The sequence below is a fragment of the Phocoena phocoena genome, chromosome 1 (genome assembly GCF_963924675.1).
Source record: "Phocoena phocoena chromosome 1, mPhoPho1.1, whole genome shotgun sequence".
Classification (NCBI taxonomy): Eukaryota; Metazoa; Chordata; class Mammalia; order Artiodactyla; family Phocoenidae; genus Phocoena; species Phocoena phocoena.
The window spans coordinates 128,251,889-128,267,912 of NC_089219.1; the positions used below are offsets into that span (position 1 = coordinate 128,251,889).

The window sequence follows — 16,024 nt, forward strand, 5'->3', positions numbered from 1 at the left end:
TTATGGCTAAGTAATATTCCATTGTATATATGTGCCACATCTTCTTTATCCATTCATCTGTTGATGGACACTATATATAGATTTTTTTAAAAAAGGGAAATGTACTACAACCTTACTTCTCTTAATTACTATGTAGCAATAAATGATTTGAATTGGTGGCTTCACTTTTACATTTTATATACAATTGGTTGGGCAGCAAAAAAATTAAAAATGACTTATACTTTGAGAAATGCTACAGGCAGCAGCCAAAGTTACAACTTTAGAGGTGATAATTGAGTACTGTATTTACATCCATCAGCAATATATCAATTTTCTATTATCTGCCCTAAAACATTAAGAAATCACCTTTTCTGTATCTTCAATTACCACCTGCCTAGTTTCCTTTGTAATCTTTTCTATTCTGCATTCCCTAGACCCACTCCCTTTCCTATTGGTCTCTGGATCTGTGCCCTTTATCATTACTCACTACCTGACTTGTAACTTCCAGCCTAAGGCAAAACTGTGAACCAGTAAGTCTCTTTCCTCTAGTTCCTTCCTCTTCCCCTCCTTTCTTCTCCATGATATTCTCTGTTCATTAATGACATTATACCCTCTTGATTTAAATCCACTGCTCCAAGAACTTAGTTTCTCCTCTTAGCTAAGAAAATTGTGGGGAAATTTTGGGTGGACAGTAGACTCCACTTAATTCAAATTTCTTTGACATATGACTTGTGATAAATGAACACTTTTAGCCAAAAATGTACCTTTTACTCCATTATAAAAAGGGGTTGCTGAGCAAATTAATAATAGTCTGATAAATAATGAAAATCTTTATCCTTTACATATATTTTTATATAACATATATAGTAATATATTTAGTATATAACATCTTACAAGTTGGCAAAAGGTAATTTTTCAAAGCACTAGCAATATGTTTTCTTTATTAGCAAAATTACAATATCTGTTGAGGTTTGTATAATGAGATTATATTTTCATACAGTATTTGGGTATTATGGTTTTCATTATATCAGGCTCATACTATTTCACAATTTTACTAATTAAGATTTGCTGGGCCATTGGTGAAAGGAAACCAAAATTGTCATGTGCACATAAATATTTAAGAAACACTATTACTAATGAAGAATGATACCTTCATTGGTTCTTTTGTTTTTCACCTCATACCCCATAAATGTTCAGTACCTACGGGTTTATAGAATCAATCCCAATGAGAAGGGTAGAAACAATAAAACCACTAGCAAATAAGCCACAAACAAAGTAGGTCATACTGTTTGGAGAATCAATTTGTTTTCAGTAAGAAACTAGGTTGCCCTATTTCATATATCAATTGGCAATATGATGTTAACCTAAAATTAATGTTTAAAAAGCAGAACTGGAAATTAAATGCAAGTTTTCATTCAAACTGTCATGAAAACATTTTTGTTATGACAAATTTATCTACACTAAAAGGGTGTTAGGAGAGACGCAAATAATCCAAAACAAGGAGAGACGCAAATAATCCAAAACAAAATAAAATTTTTTAAGAGTATTATTTGGCTTTGAACACTGTACCAATATCTAGAGATTGCAGTCAGATTTTCCCCAAGATATTGGAAATAAGGATAATACGACTGCTTCCTGGAAGCTAAACTTTAAGATTATATACAATGCATATGAGCAGAAGTAGGCAAAGTCACCTTTAAAACACACACTGGGGCTTCCCTGGTGGCGCAGTGGTTGAGAGTCTGCCTGCCGATGCAGGGGTTCGTGCCCCGGTCTGGGAAGATCCCACATGCTGCGGAGCAGCTGAGCCCATGAGCCATGGCCGCTGAGCCTGCGTGTCCGGAGCCTGTGCTCTACAACTGGAGAGGCCACAACAGTGAGAGGCCCACATACCGCAAAAAAAAAAAAACAACCCACAAACTGGCCTGACTTGATTGTAACTTGACTTTTAATGAAGAATATTGTTAAGAGGTTTGGGTAGCCATGGAAACAGAGAAAAGAGCATACAGGGTCACTTTAGGGTCAATGCCCATTCAAATGCTGTCAGGAGAGAAGGAGCCCAAATCAACAGTGCAGCAGGATGCCCCGACTATATTGGAGATCAATGTACAAAGTTGCAACCATTGGAAACTGAGTATTTCTATCTCTGGGACAAAACAGTCCTGTCATGGAGTTACATGAATCAAGAAGTGTCTGTACACACAACTCCACTTGTTCTGAACCTGTGCTCATCAAGCAATCTTCTGTTAATGCCTTTGGTTTCCTGAGTAGGTTTGTCTACATAGAAAATGCACTGGCTTTGCAATCTTGAGTATTCAGGTATATAAATTACAGCTCTTGGAAATTAATAACTATTCTAGCTGTATACACCAGTCTTGTGACCTCTGTTAAGGTAAGTTCATCTGATGGCCGGAGCTGTTCTACATTGCTAATGAAAGATATTTCTGTTCTAAAATACTCTAGACAACATCCTAGAGTATTTTGGAAAATTCACCAAAGTTATGCTTCCCTGTCTGCCTGGGGACAGTCAGCAGGCCTTTCGCTGACAATGACCCTATATCAGCCAAGCTTTTCCATTTCAAAAGACTATTGATTATCAATGGGGTGGGGGTTGAGTGCCTGTGATTTACCTCTCTTTATTATTTTATTTATTCCAACATTGCTACAGTGACAATTTCATGACCACAATGGTATAGAAGACAGCTCAGACCAGGAGAGGTGGTAGGTAACCTTCGGATATAAAATATACCATAAACAATTTATAAAGTGGACACAAGTTACCATCTACTACACATCCACCATATGTTTAAACACAGTATTATCATTACAGTCCCTCACTTACAGATATCCTTGCCTCCCTATGTTACACATGCCTGGTAAAACTCAGCATGGGTGAATCTTTCTATCTTTTCTGTAGCTGTACCAAAGAGCTAACATTGCTGGAGAAATCATACGAATAAACTGAATGGCATATTTTAGATCCATAATCACAACTTCAAAAAATGCTCTCAGCAGATCATGCGAATCCTACTCTTCCTCACACTAGGTTTACTTTTTCACTCTCTGAGATAACTTTTGAATCTCCTTCTCCTCAAACTCCTACATACCAAGCCCTCTCATCAGATTACTTTGCTCCCTACTTCGCTGAGAAAATAGAAGCCATCAATGGGACTTCCCTTATGCTCCCACCATCAAATCATCAATTGTCCCTAGAGCTGCAACTATCTTCTCCTCCATCGTTGCTCTGGACTCACCTCTTCACACCTTCTCATGGATTTCTCTCTTTTAGTTTCCCTCTCTCTATTACATAATTGCCACCTCTTCCCTCTTCTGGATTATTCCTATTATCATACAAACATGATCTATTGTCTCCAATGTTTTAAAATGTCTCTCTTTACTCCACATCTCTCCAGCCACTACTTTCTTTCTCTGTCATGACAGAGTTCAAGTTCTGGAAAGAATGGTTTATCTATAGTCTCCACTTTCTCAACATCTATCTCATTTTTAGCTCACTACCGTATGGCTTTCTGACCTCACTGCTCCATGTAACCTCTTGTAAAAGATTCTTGTAAAAGATACCAGTAACCTCCATGTTGCCAAATACAATGGACACTTCTGGCTCCTTCTTCATAAGACTTGACCTCTCAGCAGCATTTAACATAGTCGATTGCTCACACTTTCTTACAATACTCTCCTCTCTTGGCTTCTGTGACATCATCCTCTTGGGTTTTCCAGTTCTCTGGCATCTGCTCAGTGTTCTTTGCTTAATCCTCCACCTCCACCTAACCTCCAAATGTTGTTGTTGTTTAGGTCTGGCCCTTTATTCTTTTGTTTCTCTAATCTTCTCTCTGAGTTATCTTATCTCTTCCCACTGCTTGAAACACGTGAAGTACATATGAAACATGTCTATGAAGCCCAAATCTCTATCTCCAACCCCAACCTTCCCTCTGAGCCCAAGACATCCATGTCAACTGCATACTTTATCTACAGTTGGACACTACGTGAACACCTCAAATTTAGCATGCCTAAAATCTACTTGTTCTCAATTTTTTCTTTTTAATATTTAATTTTTATTGCTCCACCAACCAAACTGCTTTCCTTCCCTCTCCCATCCCCATGGTCTCTATAAATGTCACTGTCATCCACCCAATTGTTCAAGCCATAAACCTATGTCATCGTTGTTTTTTTTTAATTTTTGGCCGCATTGTGCAGCATGCAGGATCTTAGGTCCCTGACCAGAGATGGAACCTGTGCCCCCTGCAGTGGAAGTGCAGAGTCTTAACCACTGGACTGTCAGGGAAGTCCCTAAATCTACGTCATCATTGATTCTTCTCTCTTCTTCACACCTTCCCCTCACTTAGAAGTGATCATCTCCCACAAGCAAATATATTCTAGCTCTAAAAATATATACCAAACCTGTCTACTTCTCTCCATCCCACAGCCTCTTATCCTACTCCAAGCTACTATCATTCTTCACTACTGTAATTACTTCATTACTGCCTAGTGGGGCTCCTTGCTTCTATTCTCACCTCCCTTTAATCCATTCTTCACACTCTTCACTCAGCAGTAACGGTGAGCTCCTTAAAATGGAAAATCAGACCATGTGACTCCCCTTCTTAAAATCTTCCAATGACTTTTCACTGTACCTGGAAGACATTCTGAACTCCTTACCCTGGCCTCCAAGGCCCCACTAAGCCTAGCCCTTTTCTCTCCTTTTAGTTTCATCTTGTGCCACTCTCTCTTAACTAAGCTCCAGACAGACTCCTCCTAGTTCCTAGAACATTCCAAGCTCTTTCCCAAACCAGGGCACTTGTAATTGCAGTTCATTGGGTCCAGAGCACTTTTCCACCTGCTCTATGCATTGCTGAGTAGGTCCCTACTCTTATCACTTAGGTCCCAGTTTAAATGGCACCTTCTCAGAAAGGTACTCACTGACCACATAAAGTAAATCTGGAGTGACTGTGTTCCTGGTTATTCTTTTCTTCCTTCCTGTTTCTCTTCCTTCCTTCCCTCCGTCTTTCCTTCCTTCCTGACCTTTTCTCTCCCTTTTTCTTCCAGTTATTCTTTACCTTAATATCCTGTTTGTTTCCTTCACTGCACATATCCGAATCTACTATGTGATCTGCATCACTACACTGTTTCATTAGGACCAAGATCTTAACTTTTCTTTACCTTTGTATCCCAGTACCTAGCACATATAGTAGGTGCTCAATAAATATTTGGTGAGTCAATAACACAAACTTGAGAAGTAGGTGTTATTATCTCCATTTTACAAAATGAGAAAACTGAATTTGAGATGTTAACTTATCCATACTACATAGTAATTAATTAGCAGAACTGTTCATTCATACCTGTTTGAGTCTTATTTTAAAGCCTAAAAAATATGTAATCCTTTTTGTATCTTAAACAATGCTATATATATTTACATAAGCATGCACACTATATACACACATGTATGCACTATATATGTATACACACGTTTATCATTTGTTTTTCATAACAATTTTATCACTCACAAAAATTTTTCTGATTGTAAAATCTGGAAATTACAGAAATCCATGCATAAAATATTTTTAAACATCTGATGGCTCTAAGAAAACTATTGTTAAAGTGTTTAGCATTATAAACATTTCAGAGTACTTTTTTTTTTTTTTGCGGTATGCGGGCCTCTCACTGTTGTTGCCTCTTCCATTGTGGAGCACAGGCTCCGGACGCGCAGGCTCAGCGGCCACGGCTCACGGGCCCAGCCGCTCTGCGGCATGTGGGATCTTCCCGGACCGGGTCACGAACCCGCCTCCCCTGCATCGGCCACATCAACCACTGCGCCACCAGGGAAGCCCCAGAGTACATTTTAAAGTCTTTTTTTTTTTTCTATGACTAAGCATATATGTGTGTTTTTAATAGCATATTTATGGCATAAGCGTATTATGGCTTAAGCATTCCCTTGTCCTGAATTTAATGGCTTCCAAATATTCCATAATATTGGTGTAACATAATGCATTTATCTCTGTATCTTTATTAACAAACAGGTTTTAGTATTATGAATACTGAGTATTGTATATGTACATTTCTAGAAAATACCGATACGGCCACATACCAAGGTTAAAGATTATGCATAGTTTTATTTTGATACACACTGCCAAAGTGTTGTTTTAACCAATTCACACAACTATCCAGCACCTACAAGAGTGCTCACTTCCGTGAGGCATAACAACCTGTAATTGAGGTCTCTAAGAGTTCCTGGAGAGATCTCAGGCGAAATCCTCACCCTGCATCTTGAGCTCTGATCGCAGGAACTCCCTCGGTCCGGCAAGCGGCGCCGTCTCCTTCCGTCGAGGTTGGGTCGTCACGGAGACCTCACGTGATTCGGCCGTCTCTGCGCCGGGGGGCGGTCTTGCGGGGATTTGCCTTACGTACGCCGCCGCATGACGTCGTACGTAGGGGCTGGCTAGCCGCCATCTTGCTTCTTTTTCTCGCTCGCTATTTCCCTCTCGAGAAGGAGCGAAAGTGCTTTGGTGGTTTGTCCATCCGCAGCTTCGGCTCTCTGGGGCCCGGGGTCCTTCCAGCCGCCCCCTACCCCTAGTTTCCCCTTCCCCTTCCCCCTATCCGAGCCCTGCGGAGCCCCTCGAAGCGCGCAGACACACTCAGTTTGACACTCTTCCTGGCCGGTAAGGAAAGCGAGGGCGTAGGAGCTGCGATCAAAGCGGGCCCTATCCGGGAGGGCTGGCGTGGGGCGGCCCGGGGCGTGGGAGCGCACCCCGACCCTGGCGCCCAGAGACCAGGGAGCCGCGTGGAGAGGGCCTTGGGTCCGGGCATCCTCTTTTTCTCTTTGGCTACCATCATCTCTGCTTCTGGGGGAGCCTCGGCCTCCTGCTTGGGGAGCGGGAAAAACCGGAGTCAGACCCGCCCCATGTGGTCTGCAGCGGGAGTTCCGGACCCGTCGACCTCTTCCCACTCAGGCCCTGTAGGGGGATTACGCGCGTTGCCGGGTAAGGGAAGGGAGTTTCCTTCCCGCGGGATAGGCGGGTGCGCGGTCTCTTTTCCTAGTGTGGGTATGTGTCCCCCCAAACAGCTCAGAGGCTCATCTAGGCTCTTTAATGCCTACCTCTTCTTCATGTTTAGTGAGGGTGAAAATTGCAATGAGTAGTGTGCGGGAGAGACCGGGTTAAAGGCCGGGCTCGGTGAGAGGCTCTTCGGGGAATGAGGACCAGTCCTACTTCCGCTAGGGACGTGCTTCCCCAACTCCAGAGGCGGGTTCGGATAGTCTTTTCTCACCCTAGGCCTCTGCATCCCCTAACCTGCTTGGTGAATCTCACTCCGCAGCTTTCTCTCTTTGAGGTAGCATTAGTGTTGGTGTTACGGTAAAGGCCCCACTTTAGGGTTTGAAGAAAAGGGCATAGGGGGCCAATAGGAGCACTGATAAATTCTTCCTTCCCTTGAGAGGAATGTGTCTAATTCCTTTAAAGGGATGTGTATATGTTTTGACTTGATCTGAGATTCTTTTGAGGTTTCCGACATGTCTGATGTTTGCTGGCTTCTAAGGCTAGCCGGATTTCCGCATTGACCGATCTTCAGCCTATGTCCATAGATTCATACCTCGCCAGGGTACTTAGAATTGTACAGTAGGCGACTGTGCTGTAAGATTTTCATTTGGAATGCCCCCAGAAGAATCGGGATTTTTGATTAAATGCTTGATAGCTTATTCCTGCAAATAAAAATGATAAGGTGATACTTAAACGCCCACTAAGCCCAACTCCAGCATTTGTTAGAAGTAGATTAACCTCCTCTGTTGGTAATTAAGATGCTGCTCAGACTGGAGCCATTTTTAGGTGTGTGTCATAAATGCACTGCAGCATCTTTTCTGGTTCACTTCAAATGCATTGATCCCCTAAAAAAAGGAATAGGTTGAATTTGAGTTTCTAGCATATAGTCAACGAGTAATTCTCTCCTTTTCCATAATGGAATTTTCAGAATATAGACTTTTTACTTTTACTTTTGTGTTTCGGTATGTGGCTGTTTTCCCTCCACTAGTTGACCTTTTACCATGTACTGAGCACATAAATAAGCTCTTTACAGACATTCTCTTTGTTAATCCTACAGCAAGCCTTTGAGGGAGGTACTATCATCATCCCCATTTTACAGATGAGGAAATGAAATCTGAGAAATTAAAGTAGTTTGACCAAGGTCACACGGCAGTTATTAATGGTGCTGTATAGATTCAAACCCAGGTTGTCTAAACGCAAAGGGGATGCTCTAAGCTGTCAAACTGCCTCCCTGTTTCTTGTAATTTTGCAAACTATAGGACCTAAATAAGATACAGCATTATTAACCTAGTTTTTGTTTTCCTTGACTTAGTATAGAAACATGGTTGCATGTGAAGGTTAAAGTGTTCTAAGGTGTAAAAAATACATTATAGCTACTCTGGGCATAGAAAAGCCAGTCGAGTAAAACTCAAATGCTGTGGTATGACAGATAAGTTTTAAATTTTGATATCTAGCCTATATTATTGATAAAATATTTCCTCATCTGTAAAATGGAGATGATAATAGTAGTAACTCCTTCAGAGGCTTGCTGTAGGTTTATCACAGATAATGTATGTAAAGAGCTTATTACTGTGCTCAGTACATAGTAAAAGGTCAACTAGTAGTGGAAGGAGAATGACAGAATACTGGTAGAAGAAAATACTCTTCTTCCAAGCAGTGGGTAACCTGTGTATTCTCAGAATGGAGTATACCTTTGGGAACTTAAGAAATAGTTTTCCTTTTTTTTTTTTTTAAGGCTTTTTTGGACTTAAATATCTTTTTTTTTACACTTATATATTGGGTTTTGTTTCTTAAAGATTTCTTCATGTTCTAGAGTCAGTACCACTGTGATCAGTATATTGGGCATAGCTGAAAATACAGAAGTTCTGCCTCATTCAAAGTCCCTGTCTCCCCTCTACCCCTACCCCACCCCACCATCCTTATGGTAAAATGTCTTTGAAGATTATATTATGTCCTCCTCTCCCTCCAAGTGGTTTCCTTCTTCCCCCAGCCCCCAAACACCACTTCAGTTTGTAATTCAGTTGAGGAACTCGTTTTTCAGGTGCTATTTATGCCATATTTGTGTAAGGCACGAATTGATCATTCATAAAATGTTGACACAAACTGGTATAGAACCCTATTCTTACCATGAAGGAGATCCAAAAGTTGTGTCTGCCTGAGTTATGACTAATATACTCTCAGTAAAGCGAGCCTTGTCATCTTATGAATAGGCTGACACAATGAAAGCTTGTCTCAGTCTGTGTTAACTGTTGCTTCGAAGTCTTGAGAATTAATAAGTTAGTTTTGAGTCATAACATTTAAAAATTCTCAATAATGCCATTGATGCATCAGTCAGGACATCTTTGGGGGTAAAAGTGTTCTCTAGAGAGGGTGATTTCAGTAAAGTTTTTATTGTATGTGTGTCTTCCCCCCTTCCCCAAAGGCTAAATGTAGTCTGACCTTTTTGCTAGTTATATTTCTAGTCATTATTTTGCTCTAGATTGACAGAATGCCTGTCACATTTTGGGGGCTTTGTGTGCACATATTTTCTGGCAAATCAGAACAAGGGCTATTACTGAGTTTCAACAGTTGTCTAGTTGACAGAAACTTTTATGTGGTTAGCCTATACCTAGAGTTGAACACAAGATAGCAGTGGAATTATTACTGTTAATGTAATATACTCACCCATGTGTGGTGCTGCTAGGTGCTCTACATTAAAGAAGAGCAGGACATAATCAGCATTTGTGAAGCACATCTAGTATTAAAAAAAAACACTATTGAGTTTTTTTTTTAAATTTATTTATTTTTGGCTACGTTGGGTCTTTGTTGCTGCGCATGGGCTTTCTCTAGTTGCGGCGAGCGGGGTCTACTCTTCGTCGCGATGCACAGGCTTCTCATTGTGGTGGCTTCTCTTGTTGCAGAGCACGGGCTCTGGGCACATGGGCTTCAGTAGTTGTGGCATGCGGGCTCAGTAGTTGTGGCTCGCGGGCTCTAGAGCACACGGGTGGCTTAGTTGCTCCGCGGCATGTGGGATCTTCCCGGACCAGGGCTTGAACCCGTGTCCCCTGCATTGGCAGGCATATTCTAAACCACTGCGCCAACCAGGGAAGCCCCAATACTGGGCATTATTTACATAACATTATATAGTAGTTTTCTGTTTCTTGTCTGCCTTCTGATATTAGTCTGTTTTCCTTTACTAGACTGTTTCCGTGTCTTATCACTTTGTACAGTGGTTGGCATGTATCTAGAGTTTATTATATGTTATTGAATAAATGAGATTAGGAAACAGAAAGATTAGACCCACAACTAAGGTTCAACTGACAAATGCCTTAGTGGAGCAAAAGAATACCCCAGTCATTTTTCCCCCTTTATTTACCTATTAGAATAGTATCAGATGCTTTCAAATAGTTTGTGTTTATGTTCTGTACATTGTGAGATTTCTTTGCATCAGATTATCCTTACTAATTTTTAGATTTATTCAACAAACATTACCGATTCTTTTAATTTTGTAAGGCACAGTGCATGAGAGGAAAATGGCTTTTGGTTCGTACTGCCAAGATGTTCACAGTCTTAAGGATTAATATTAAAAGTTATCACGTGATCTTTGGATTCATACCAGAATATAAAAATAAGGATATACAGACAGGTAATGGAAATTTGGGGCAGAAAATTCATATATGGAAAATTGTCCATAGTATATAGGTCGAGTGCCCAGTTGGTTACAAGTAAAGGCATGATGGCCAGGAGGGACTAAGAATAATTGTAATTATTAATATTTAGTGAGCACTTACCATGCCAGGCACTGAGCTAAGAACACTTTGAGGATTATCTCTTTCATTCCATACAATAAGCCTAGAATGTGGATTATTTTATTCCCATTACACAACTAGAAAACTGGATTTAAAGAGATGTAGTAATTTGTTCAAAGTTACTTAGCTAGTAGGTGAGATTCAGATTATTGACCCAGAGCCTGAGTGCTTAACTTCTATACTACATGGATTTCCCAGTGGCCAGTGTTTTTCAAACTTTAGTCATTCACAATTTTTGCTTTATCTTCAAACCATCTGTCAATATTTTTGTTTAATTTAGCTTCCTATCTTTTAATTAAGTGAGTTTAAAAGAAAAATTTATGTGATTATTTGGTGTTAGAGTTTTTTACCCCTAACATGCGTTAAACATGTAATTTTAAATATTCCTCTATGGACTACTTAAAATCATCTAATATACCATCAGTACTCATTTGTATCCTACCCTTTGGGACATAACTGCTATAAGAAATGAATACTGCATAGGATCAGGCAGCAGTTGGAATTAATGAAGGCCAGAAGTGATGAAAGCCTAAAAATAGAATAGATTCATCAAACAGGAAATGGCAGCATTACAGGAGTAGAGATATAAATTAGAGCCTTAACTACATACTTGGGACCACCATTTCCAGGATGAACTGCAAAGTGGAGTGGGTTTATTTAGACAGAGAAATGTAACAGGATGTGTAAGATAATCTATGACAAGAGGAGGAGAACAAGAATGAATAACTTAAGAAAGAAGTCACTACAGAAATCAGGGTGGAAAAGGAAAATCTCTAAAATAGGATTGTGACAGCCAAATGTAGCAGAGTTCAGAAAAATATGTGAGATAGGGCTCTTGGATTTGGCTTGAGTGATCCTTGGTGACCCTAAGAGAATTTAAGTCAATTAATGAGGCTGAAAGGTTATAAGCAGGGAGGAATAAGTAGTGAGACCTCTTGATTTTTAGGTGTGTTGAATACTCAAAATGAGCTCTGGACTAGGAGTTTGAAAATCTGGGGTTAATCCTTTTGTCACTTGGAGGCAAGTGGCTTGACTTCTTCAAGTTGTGGATACACTATTCATCTGGAAAATAAGGATAATATCGGTTTCTCCTATCTTAGAGGATTGTTACAAAGATCACATTAAATGTATTTCTTATACTTTTTGAGTTTAATATTCTTTGATATCACATGAGTCTTAACCACATTTAAAACAAAAGGGACGCGTGAAAAGTAGAAAGTTGAATTACGGGAGGATAGGTTCTCAACGAGATTGGAAGATCTCCTCATGGTGCATATGTAGTTAGAGAATGGGTGTCTAGGGAGGTTAATAATCGATCTTCCTCCTCCTTTCCTAATGAATAATCTGAAAGTGCAGGGCTGCTGTATATGGTTGTACCATTTGTGCACTGCACAAAGATGCCTGGCTGAAGGAGGCAACAAGGACTGAAATCTAGCCCTTGATCTGCTTTCAGAGTCCTGTGCCCTGGCTAGGCCTCCAGCAGAAATTGTGCCTCCACTTCTCTTCTCCCTCACAAGACATCAGCCCTCTCACCAAGATGAGTACCTGTATCTTCCCAGAGGGTGTGTTTTTCTATTTGCACAAAGGCCCTGTGGAGGCCAGTGCTCTGAAAGGCTCCTTAAGGAGACATATTAAGGATATGTTTAGAACAACATCAAAAACATTTGGGAGACTGGAGAAATGGTCACTAGGAACAGAAAGCTTAGAACTTATTATGAAAATGGGTTAAGTAGTTGCCCAACAGCAAGTACAGAATTCCAGTTTATCCAGTGTATTTTAAAGATGGGCATTGTAACTTATTAAGTGTTTCTAGTAATTTGGAAACAAATAATGTTTATTAAAATATCATATGTAGATTATCAGCTTTCAAAGAGGAAAGAGAATATATGAATAAAACTATACTTAACATTTTAATCTTCAAAAAAACCACTTTATACTTTTTCAGTTGCAATTACAATTTACATTTTTGGCAATATGACTATTGTTGCTTGGCCTATATTTGTATATATTTTTAATGTTATTTATTTTGATGTTTGAACTTTTTTGGGGGGCTGTGTTGGGTCTTCATTGCTGCGTGCGGGCTTTCTCTAGTTGTGGCGAGCGGGAGGCTCTTCGTTGTGGTGCGCGGGCTTCTCATTGCAGTGGCTTCTCTTGTTGTGGAGCACAGGCTCTAGGTGCGTGGGCTTCAGTAGTTGTGGCACGAGGGCTCAGTAGCTGTGGCTCATGGGCTCTAGAGCACAGGCTCAGTAGTTGTGGCATACGGGCTTAGTTGCTCCGCAGAATGTGGGATCTTCCCGGACCAGGGATCAAACCCGTGTCCCCTGCATTGACAGGTGGATTTCTTTTTAAACATCTTTATTGGAGTATAATTGCTTTACAACAGTGTGTTAGTTTCTGCTTTATAACAAAGTGAATCAGTTATACATATGTTCCCATATCTCTTCCCTCTTGCGTCTCCCTCCCTCCCACCCTCCCTATCCCACCCCTCTAGGTGGTCACAAAGCCCCGAGCTGATCTCCCTGTGTCATGCAGCTGCTTCCCACTAGCTATCTATTTTACGTTTGGTAGTGTATATATGTCCATGCCATTCTCTCACTTTGTCACAGCTTACCCTTCCCCCTTCCCATATCCTCAAGTCCATTCTCTAGTAGGTGTGTCTTTATTCCCGTCTTACCCCTGGGTTCTTCATGACCTTTTCTTTTTTTTTCTTAGATTCCATATATATGTGTTAGCATATGGTATTTGTTTTTCTCTTTCTGACTTGCTTCACTCTGTATGACAGACTCTAGGTCCAGGCAGGTGGATTCTTAACCACTGTGCCACCAGGGAAGTCCCTTGGCCTGTATTTTTAAGTAACTGGTTTTTTTTTGTTGTTGTTGTCATTGATGTTGTTTTTGCAGTACGAGGGCCTCTCACTGCTGTGGCCTCTCCCGTCGCGGAGCACAGGCTCCGGACGCGCAGGCCCAGCGGCCATGGCTCACAGGCCCAGCCGCTATGTGGCATGTGGGATCCTCCCGGACGGGGGCACGATCCCGTGTCCCCTGCATCAGTAGGCGGACTCTCAACCACTGCGCCACCAGGGAAGCCCTAAGTAACTGTTTTTAATGTTAGGTTTAAACTTTGTAGATCTTAATTGAACATAATATGAAGAATTACTTCTGAAATGGGACAGATAGAGAAATTTTATTTTAAAAGCAGGGAAAGGATGTTATTGAAATAAGCCTTTTGACAGAGATGTGGAAGGTTGGTTATATTGCTGTATAAGTGTTATAATTTTGATTAAGAAAAATTGGATTTTTTGATATGTGTAGTTACATGTAGCCCACACCACAATTAGGATACAGAATGTAGAAAGATGAAATATCTCCCAACTGTAGAATCAGAGTCTTCTGATATTTTGGAGACATCTTTCTCCTGATGAAGAAAGAGCTATTGAGTAAGGATTGAAAAGTCAAGAATAGCTTATATGTGCTGATTGCTTGATTTCCTGACCTGACCAAAAATTAAATAAATAAATTTCTTTGGTTGTATAGTTATATTTATGACAAATTTGAAAACATGGAAAAAAATGAAAGTAGAAAGTAGGAGAAAGAGATGGGTAGGTTAACATGTCTCAAGACAGATCATTTTAATGGTAGAGGAATAGAGCCAGTGCTTGGTGGGGAGGGATGCTAACCCATTCTCTACACTTAAAAATTTAAACTTACAATTCCAACCCTTAAAGGCAGCCCTTTAGTTATATGAAAGGTTTAGAATAATTCATGATGTTGGATGAGCATCTTGAACAGAATGCTTCTCTTTTTCTCCCATAAAATCCAACATACTTGCCTTTCAAAAAATAAAGTTGACTAAGAACTTATTTATGCATTAGTTTTTATTTACTATGTATAAGTTTTGAAAATGTTATTACTGTTTATTAAGCTCATTATTAAGTACCAGACACCATCTGACAGCTTTATACACACTTAAATCTCACAAGAGACTAGAAGATATAGCCAACAGATGAGGAAATAGAAATTCAGGATTATATTTAATGACTGTGGAAATGCTTATGCCATAAATATGTGTATGCCACAATTATGCTATAAAAACGTAGCTACTAAATGTTAGAGCTGGGATTTAAACTGAATCTGTTGTAAGAGAAGTAATTGTGTAATACGAACAGTTTTAAAATACTACAAGTTGTCCAAAAGAGTGCTCTGGCAGTCACCTTATATAAAGTGATAGACACACAGCTTTACTTTGCTGGGATAGTAATTTATAATACAGAAGATTTGATAGCTACATTTCTTTTCTGATAAGGCTTTCTTGGCCCCAGAAACTTAATTCACATATTTCAGTTTCTAAGAACAGTCTGAGCCCTTCTACCATTTTGATTAAAATTGCAAAAGATTTATTGGTATTACACTTTGTTTTTAAAAATAACAATTTTTAATGCTTTTGCTGTAGTGCTATTTGTAGTAGGGGCAGTCAACGTGGTGATATTCTTAGCTTTACTATTGTAATAGCAGATCTTAAAAATATTGGATGTCACTCTAACTTTATTTTTTTAATTTATTTTTTATTGAAGTGTGGTTGATTTACAATGTTGTATTAGTTTCAGGTGTATAGCAAAGTGACTCAGTTATACACATATATATACACATTCTTTTTCAGATTTTTTTCCATTATGGGTTATTACAAGATGGTGAATATAGTTCCCTGTGCTGTACAGTAGATCCTTGTTGTTTCTCTTATATATATAGTAGTGTGTATGTGTTAATCCCAAACTACTAATTTATCCCCCCACCCTTTCCTTGTTGGTAACCATGTTTGTTTTCTATGTCTGTGAGTCTTTCTCACAGAAAGTGATATCTCATATGTAAGTGATATCATATATTTGTCTTTCTCTGTCTGATTTACTTCACTTAGTATGATAATCTCTAGGTCTGTCCATGTTGCTGCAAATAGTGTTATGTCACTCTGAATAACTAAGTGATTATAACAGTTAGCAATGGAAGTGACCTTAGAAGTTGACCAGTTCAACCTCTCACTCAAAGCAGAAGTTACCTTTTAAAGTATTTTTGATAAAGGCTTATCTTGCTGTTGCTTGAACATATCTGGTGCCCAGGAAGACACTGTAGTTAACCTTTAACAGTCATTTTAAGATCTTCTAAATTTCCAAATATTTGAACACCATGATAGCATTCAAACCTCTTCACTTTCTCTTGGCTT

General features: G+C 39.7%; 1 protein-coding gene across 2 annotated transcripts in view; it reads left to right on the forward strand.

Moving 5' to 3' along the window:
• Window positions 1-6,411: 6,411 nt before the first annotated feature.
• The window catches only part of PRRC2C (proline rich coiled-coil 2C), a 97,760-nt gene continuing 88,147 nt past the window's right edge, over window positions 6,412-16,024 (forward strand). Inside the window, exon 1 of one of the 2 annotated variants that reach the window (XM_065889397.1) lies at window positions 6,412-6,647. The gene's annotated coding sequence lies outside the window, so the exon portion shown is untranslated. The remainder of the gene's footprint in view (window positions 6,648-16,024) is intronic. The other variant, XM_065889388.1, reaches the window with a different exon arrangement.